The sequence below is a fragment of the Halichoeres trimaculatus genome, unplaced genomic scaffold (assembly GCF_033239565.1).
Source record: "Halichoeres trimaculatus isolate MK-OKI-2021-1 unplaced genomic scaffold, fHalTri1.1 fHalTri1_scaffold_1, whole genome shotgun sequence".
NCBI lineage: Eukaryota > Metazoa > Chordata > Actinopteri > Labriformes > Labridae > Halichoeres > Halichoeres trimaculatus.
Window position 1 is genome coordinate 19,958,686 of NW_027437179.1, and position 8,682 is coordinate 19,967,367.

Below are 8,682 nucleotides of genomic sequence, written 5' to 3' on the forward strand. Positions count from 1 at the left end.
CGTTAAAAAGTTATGTGGTAGTGGAGATAATGTACAGTATAACATGCAATATGCAGCAATTTTCTCTGCCAGCAGGGTCTGTAACTTTTGGACTATCTTTACAGATGCTAGAGATACAAAATAAAACGCTTTGATGACAGTTGAGGTCAGTTAAACTTCTGCTGTTAGACTCACTGCTGTCCAATAAAACAATGACCACTACTAATCATCCTCAGATATGTCTGCTGTACAAACACACACTTACCAAACACACATCTGCTCATAAAGAACCCAAATTCCTCAGAGACACTGGAATGAAACATGAACCAATTTGTGTCATGGTGGTTTCTCCCATTCTTAACCCCGGGCTCTGGCCAAGGCCAGAATGTTGCAAAAATGGCTTCAAGTATTTATAAATAGACATAGAAAGAAAAGATGGATGGAGCAAAATGATCCCAACAGATGACTGAAAACATATGGAAATGGCGGAGGGTAACTCATCTTGTGACAACATAGCTCATAGGCCTTCCTACCTAACCCAACCCTCCCTCCAGGTCCCACTCTGTCGCGTGTCACATGAGCTCAGGAAAGTCTGCAACTGGAGAAGGTCAATAGGATGCTGGGGCCAAGAACAAAGTGATCATGATATTCAAAAAGAACGCGCAGGATCTGAGGAGGAAATGGCTTTGCTGCCAAACACTCAATTACAAGTAATTACAATAATTTGACCTTGGAGGATGGTGTGTTCCATTTTATTATGAGGCTTACTCTTTCATGTGTCATAGGGAGAAGGAGGAGGGGAGGGGGGCACGTGAACAGTGACCATGTGAAACAGATACTCGGTCCTTTTAATTTTACTTCTACGTCTTAAATGAGCTAAAGGAGTTGTTTACCGTTATTGTAAGATACAGATTTGATAAGTTAGTCTTAAAGAACACTGAACTGTATTTTTCTGTCACGATCTTTATTGCCAACAAACATGCAGGCCACTGAAGTTTTTGTGGAGTTGATAAAAAGAAATGTTTCAACACAGTTTAGTACAAACAGATACATTTGAAACAAATTGTAGATCAAGTGATCATACTTGTCAACACTCAAAATAGCAAACTACCCTCTTTAGCCTCCTCACGGCTGAAATACACTAGATGCGTCTTTGGTCCGTCACAGCACAGAGCTGATAGGTTTCCATTCAGTTCAATCTGTCAACTTACACTGAAACTTACTCTGTGTCTGATCCTGTGGTCCAGCTGCGTGGCTGGTTCGGCAGGTTGCAGGTAATACGCAACCAATCCTATTTTTCGGGTGTGGACCTGGATATTCAGCAGTGGACTCTGGAGCTGTGACAGATAAATTCAGTGAGGAAAGATTGAGTGAGTTAGGAAATTGTGCACAGAAACCACCTAAAAACACCCCCCCTTTCAAAATAAAACTGTGTAAAAAGCCAATTTCTTATATAGCTTGACTACGACAACAAACCAACATAATGATCAGAGCCAGGCGGAGTTAACAGATTTGGAGTTTTACAACTCAACATAAAGAAAGAGAGGCTTGTCAATGGAGTGGGATGCGCGGGGATTCCTCAGTCTCACAACTCCAGCTTGCCGGACTGAACACGGTGCTGGTGTGAGTTGGCAAACACAGTCAACACACAAAGGAGCAGAGCCAGATTGTAGAAGTATCTGGTGTATTTGAGGTGTCAGTTTTGAGCATTTGTTGCTTGTCTTTGGCTTAATCTTGATGAATAAAGGTGGTTGGCTCATTTATGTGTCCGATGAGGAGTTATGAGACAAAACACGTGTTTACAGCAAAAAGAGAAATCTATTTTGAAAGATTTGGAGCTTGGAATATTCCAAACTGCAACACAAGGTTTCATTTAAAGACCCCATTGGGACTTTGCAAGAGATCTGGAAATAATCTGACTTCTTTATCCTGTTCATAATTTAAATTTAGAATAAGATTATCTGCACCACAGCTAATTAATTTCTAAATACTGTTTCTCAGTATCCATGGTCAGTCTGACCAGGGAATCCATTTACATTATGCAGACTAAAAGTCCCTATGACAGTTGAGCAGTGAGAAGCAAGGTCAGACCTTTTTCTCTGCTGAAAACGCTTTCCTGGATTTATTTATACTTTGATTGACAAAATGATAGTGATAGAGCACAGGCTAAAGGCTAAAACAGGCTAAAACCCATATGACTTAGCTTCAGACAGTTCAGAGTAGTTAGTGAAAACATGAAAAAGTTCTGTGTTCAGTTTTCCTCAGAAATTGGATGTTGGAGCTGGGAATGTCATCAGATCCAAAAAAAACCTTCAAAAATTAATTATCCAGTTGCTTCTGCAGTTGTAAGTATTGTTAGCAAAATCTGGGTGATGACAGCACACTTAAAAGCAAATTTCTCATAATGCAACACATTCTTCATACTTCAATCCCACCTCTCTATTTTTTTCCACACAGACTTTTATTATCTGTCAAACATAGTTTAGGGGGTTTATGCTAATGCTACTAAAAGAAATATTGCCCATTTGTAGAGGAGTGTTAGTATTCTTCTTCACATCCCGGGGTGTAGAAATAAGTGTAATGGGGCTAACCTTCTTGCAAAACTGCGTAAATCTCATCAAAAGTCTCTTCATAGTGTTTTGAGCATTCTTAAAATCAGAAAAGGTGATGGACGAAAAAACTTACCAAAATCTTAAAAGTAAGGAGAGAACATCAAGTGTAAAAAATATAATACCTAAAAAAGGATCATATACTTGAAGAACAAGTTTTCCTTTATTTTCCCCAACAGAGAATGATTGTGCACTTGCATTGAAGCATCCTTACTGAGGACAAAGACCTACACACTGCTCAAGAAACAACTCTTCCAATTTTCTGGATTAAAGGAGTTTAAATTTCCCCATCACACTTAAATTTAACTTTCTTTTCCAAAAACACATCCAAACAACCACCCCGCTCTGTGTCACACAGTTTTACTGCTGAATATCCAGGTCCACACCCCGAACGGATGACTGAGAACTCTGTGTGATTGATTGTCACTTTCAATTTTCCTTAAAGTTCTTTGTGTGTTTTGCTGCTGAAATATAGACCTCTTAACAAGACCAAATCACAGACGTGGGCAGACAGGAGTCTTTGAAATGCGGCAACCTCTGAACCAGAAAATAATCAAGGGGACTTAGGCATGGCACTGTGGCCGGAAATTCACTGTGAATACTGGTTTCAAGCATGACCATTTGAGAGCCCAACTTTTTGGCTTTCCCATTGATATTCACCCCCTTTCCACTCCTCCTCCTCCTGCTGTCTCGCTCTCGGCTGTGTGTCACACACTCACTTTGGGCTCCCTCTGACCTAAAAGCTGATGAGTAGTGTCTCTGTTTTCGGGGCAGCTCTTGTCAAGAAAAAAATGAACTAATACCCGCCTTTGGTCCACTTGTGACAAGCACAAACGTCTGTGCACACATGCTGTCTGTACAGCTCCTTGTAGACCTGTGGCTGGCCTCCATCCTTCACTAACACATCACAGGGATGGCCACCTTTCTGCTCCTCCAGCAAAAACGCTCAATGCTCACCGTATTCCCCCCTCTGTTATTCACCCTTGTCTTCTTCCACCGCGGAGGAAGAAATTGTGGTTAAGAATTTAGGCCAAGTCTCCCCACAGCTTGTCCTGATTACTAAGTAGACGAGTCCCCATGGTTAGACTGAACCAGCTCTCTCTGCTCCTTGTCTCTGAGGTTTCTGTGAAGGACAAGGGACCCCATTGGATTGTGGACGCTCCTAAAATAAACATGTTTTTAATCAGTCATCCCTGTGCTGGTTAAAATGTGTTATAAAGACATTATAATTGTACACAAAGTCAGCGATAAAGTGGGTCACGACCTCATTGAGCATGTGGGAATACACACGGTATAATTTAGTTTTGAATAAACAAGATTTGACCGCACGTCTGGCATGTCCTTATAATCTAAATGCTCTCATCAGCCCTCAGAAAGCCAACCAAGCGTTCATTTTTTTTAATCTGCAGTTTCCACTCCTCCTCCTCCTCCTTTCCTTTTTCCTCTGATCACTGTTTTCCCTCTGAATTGTATCAGCAGCTCACTGCCTTCCAGCCAATTAGTAAAGGCAAACACAACAACAATCAGTCTCTTGGCTTTAATGCACTCCACCTCTTCAGCAGTAAATACCAAGTGATCCTGCCTGACTGTCATTCATGAGGGCCCCGCTGGCTCTGCTCTTTGTCAGGAACTCAGGGTCCCCTTTGAAATGGCAGGCCAGACCAAAAACACTGGTTATTTAATAGGGAGACAAAGGCTAAAGGGAGTATCACAATGGCTGATGAGGCCTGATAAAGACGGATCACAGTTTACTGCTCATTTTATCAGCCAAGAGGGATTTGTTCTATCACACATCAAGAATGATCGTATCTTTCTAAAACTGTCAGTGTTGTGGTTTTCATGAGGTCTGGGCAGCTTTAGATTGTAAATACGGCCAACAAACAAGTTTATAAGGATTTTTAATTTTGGAGTTGAAAGCAGGTAAAGTTGTTTTTCTGTAAAAATTAACAATGGGGTCAAAAATTCAGCAGCAGTGTAAACAACTAAGTTTAGAGGGATTGAGAGAACATCAGCGTTAATGGTAGTATGATAATCAGACATTATGGAAACACTCAAAGGCATGGAAATATAATAATTATTAGCACATAATTAGCACATTAATGCAAAAATACTGTGACAACTTTTCACCCAAATACATTGCAAGACGTCATATGTTGTAATCATAAACTACTATATTTCATGTGTTATTTAGTGTAAAAGCAGAACACCAACACTTTATAATTCCAACATTAACATCATGAAGAAAGTTTTTAAAAGTCGAGGAAATTTGATAGGAAAAAACAGGTTTATATTAAAGATACAGAGGCATGATTTAATACTCTGCAGGCAAAGTTTTAGTTGAAAGGGAAGTTAATAAAGCTTAATCACAATAACAAAGAGAAGGTAATAGAGACAGTATCATTATCTAAAGAGCATAACAAAAGGAGCATGCAGTAAAAAGGGGGAAAAAGCTTTATGTAAATCACTGGAGTTTCCTTGGTGTCATGTGAAAGTATGCAGGACAGTGCGAAGAATCCAAGGCATTTTTCTGGAATGGGAAGGCCCTGACGCCAGACCGAGCGGCGGTGCCATTGTCAATTTGTCCATCAAAAAAAAAAAACAGTGAAGAGAAGGAGGGGTGGTAACAAAGGGAGGGACTGAAAGGGGCGTTAAAGAAAGAATGAAAGTTAAGAGAGAATGATGTAAGAGGTGAAAAGATGGAGAGAGAAGCAAACCATTGGAGAGGAGACAGGTGCCTGGAGGCTACACTGGAGACAGAGGGGGTGAGAAAGAGGAGGAGGAGGAGGAGGAGGAAAAGGCGAGCTGGGAGATGGATGACAGAGTCCCCTGCTGAGCATCCGTCTCAGACTTCTGTCTTGGACTCTTCTTCACTCGGAGATAGACTGAGAAATACAGAACCATTCTTTTTTTCACATTTTCTATTTCTGATGAACAGATCGTTGAGCAATCCTCACACACTGGTGTCCCCCATTCTCAAATTCTTCTCTCTCGCGCTCATTAGGGGCCGTTTTCACTTCAAAGCTCCTCCATTATCTGCCATCTCTGAGGGCAATTAGGAATGGGGTGACTTTGAGCGGCAGGCACTGCAACAGCATTATAACTACTCATCCTCTGTCATGAGGGCCTTTGTGGGGGCCACAGACATTGATGGAGAGAACACTGGGGGCCCCCATACCCACAGCCCTGCTCCCCCTCCACCCTTACCCATCCACATACCCCCAGCCGGCCCCTCCTTTTGACTGGTAAACTGTGGAGTAAAACGGTGTGTAATTAAGTAGCAGTCAAAGCAGGTCCTGTGAGGCTGTGTGACTGGCTTGGCGGGGGAGAGTTTGGGGTCGAGGCGGCAGTTTGGGATGAATGAGAATGGAGAGGAGACAATAGCGAGGCTATGAAGCGCAGAGGGGAAAAACCCACTTTGGATGGAATAAAGTCAATGTTTACTCATCTAAAGTTAGTCTGTGCTGAACAACAGAGGGAGGGTTGTAAACGTGGCTCACTTCTGTTATGAATGAACTCAGGCAAACAAACATGAATGACAAATGTGTTCAATTTTTGGAATTAAAACATACTAAAATACAAGCAACCCACAAACTCAATTAAGAAGTTGTTTCCCCAAAAATCAAAACAGTGTCAGTGTTTCAAAACTCTCATGTCGCCATTTACAGCATCTCTTTATACGAGTGTGAAACAAAAGCCCAGTGAGAGAAACTGTCAGCGAGTAAATGTCTCATAATAATCGCTTCCCTTTCTGTAACTACTTTCACCACACACTTACCCACACTCACACACCCATACATGCACATGGCCCCTCAGTGTGAGCGCTGAGTGGTATATGAGACTTTCTTAAGGATGGTGGTTACTATGTTATTGCTGTCAAAGTACTGAGAAGTGGTAACAATAAACTCCAAAGTAAAGACAGCTGCACTGTTAGACGTGCCATTGTTCATTGTACAGATCCCCTATATACAAAATATGCTCTGAAAGATGCAACAAAGGCTCCGTACGATATGTTTGAGGAGGAAAAATGAAGTAAAACTGAAAAATTCACAATATGGTGGGATGTCTGCCAAAGGCACTCAAATGTTTTCTTAGATTAAATATTTTTGTTGTTGTTGAGACTGTAGAGCACATACTTTCTTTCATATCTGCACCTTGGAGGAATGTGGTGACTGTGCCGCGGTGGAAGGGAGCTGATTTAGCCGCTCTTTGATGCTCCCACTAGTTAGCCATCTCCCACTGAGACCTGACATCCTGTCAGCATGAAACCTCTTCTCATCCCCCGGGTTAGTCACTACATGACCACAAGATGTTTGTGTGTGTGTGTGTGTGTGTGTGTGTGTGTGTGTGTGTGTGTGTGTGTGTGTGTGTGTGTGTGTGTGTGTGTGTGTGTGTGTGTGTGTGTGTGTGTGTGTGTGTTTGTTCAGAGAGGAATAAAAGAGTGACATACTTTGTAAAGTTAGGTAGATTTAAACAGTTAAGCCTGACAGTCCTCTTTTGCAAATTAGAAAATTAAAAAAATTAAAAGTTGTGCATGCAAACAGAAACTTTCTCAGCCGTTTGTCCCGTGGGTTCACTCCATATGCGCTACACAACAATGGCAACCTCACAAAACCAAAGTCAGACTTACACATGTTATTCTTCACCAACTTAAAAGAGCAGGGAAAGTCCAAGAGAATGAGGAGTGTCGTTAGCAAGGCACATATGTTTGTAACACACTGTTTTCATACAGTAGCTACATTTCTCTAATGTCATGCCAAAAGTGGGAGGCTCAAATGCTGTCTCTTGGCTTTATAAGTTTATAAATCTTGTATCATACCTGACAAATTGCTGTACTTTGAGTGCTCAACAATTGATGAGCAGCTGAAAGGACAATGGCTAGGAAAAATTGAAAGATATTTCACCTTTCTCCAAGGTAAAACCATGATATGCTAACCAGTTAGCGACTGCAGGACAAAGTCTAATGTTTGCAATGGTCACATTCTACCTATTGTGCTTCTTATTCATACTGTGCTGGACACTTTCGTTCGATGGTATAAATCTCAGGGGCTGTTTACACAACAACAGTTTTGGGGTAAACAAAAGTCTTGTTGCATTTCGGTCTCGCATTTACACGGAAACTGCGTTTTGGCTGACCTGAAATGCAAACTTTTAAAAATGGCCTCCAGCGTGGAATTTTTCTGAAACACAGCCCACACCGTTGCTGTGTAAACAATAAGCTGACGTCACGCTCCACTTCCAGCAAGCGCATACAACAGTCCGACAGTATTGTTACGATCGTGGACTACCGTGTTGTGCTTGTGCTGCTCCATCTGCTCCATCTGCTGACTGTCTTTAGACAAAATGTGCATCTGTTGCTCCACTTCTGCACTTAGTATTCGCCAATACAGTAGATGATCTGACCAACTCTACTTCAGCAGAGATCTACCAAAAGCGGCTTCTGGACAAGACAATTAGAGTGCCAACTACTGGCCTGGTATGCTTACCAGTGGCGTTTTCTCCTAGAGGCCAAGGGAAGCCATGCTCCCTCTCATTGTTCAGACTGTTGCTGTGATTTGATGAAATTACTCCTTTTAACAGTTTTGATAATTCTTCTGTGTTCTGTCACTGTCATTTCTTCCTTTTTCTTTCCTCTACTTATGTAGCATTTTACGATGTGTGAAACAGCGTACTCATAAATATTCTGTGGCGAAAGCGTGGTGAAAATGTGATATTGCACACTGTTGTCCACAAGGAAGCCAAGCCGGGTTGGCGTCCCTTGGTGAAAAAAAAGCAAAAATGATTAACCAATCAGATGAGGCTGCCGTCATGACACTGCTCACCTGTGATTGACCAAGACTGTGTCAAGGGAAGCCACCCCGTCTTCGGCCTCAAACCAGTCAAATCACAGTATCGTCATCATCATCAAGCCGCTGAATGAAATCAGGAAGATTAGCACGTTAGCAGTGTGTATAAAACAGCCAGTTGTGCATTTAAGTGGGTGGTTGACTAAATTAACAAGATATTTAAGCTAAGTCAAGAGGCCAATGTATGTGTGTGGATGAGTTAATGAGGGTGGGGGAGTGAAGGGCGTGTGTCAGTGTTCAAAGTGTCGGTT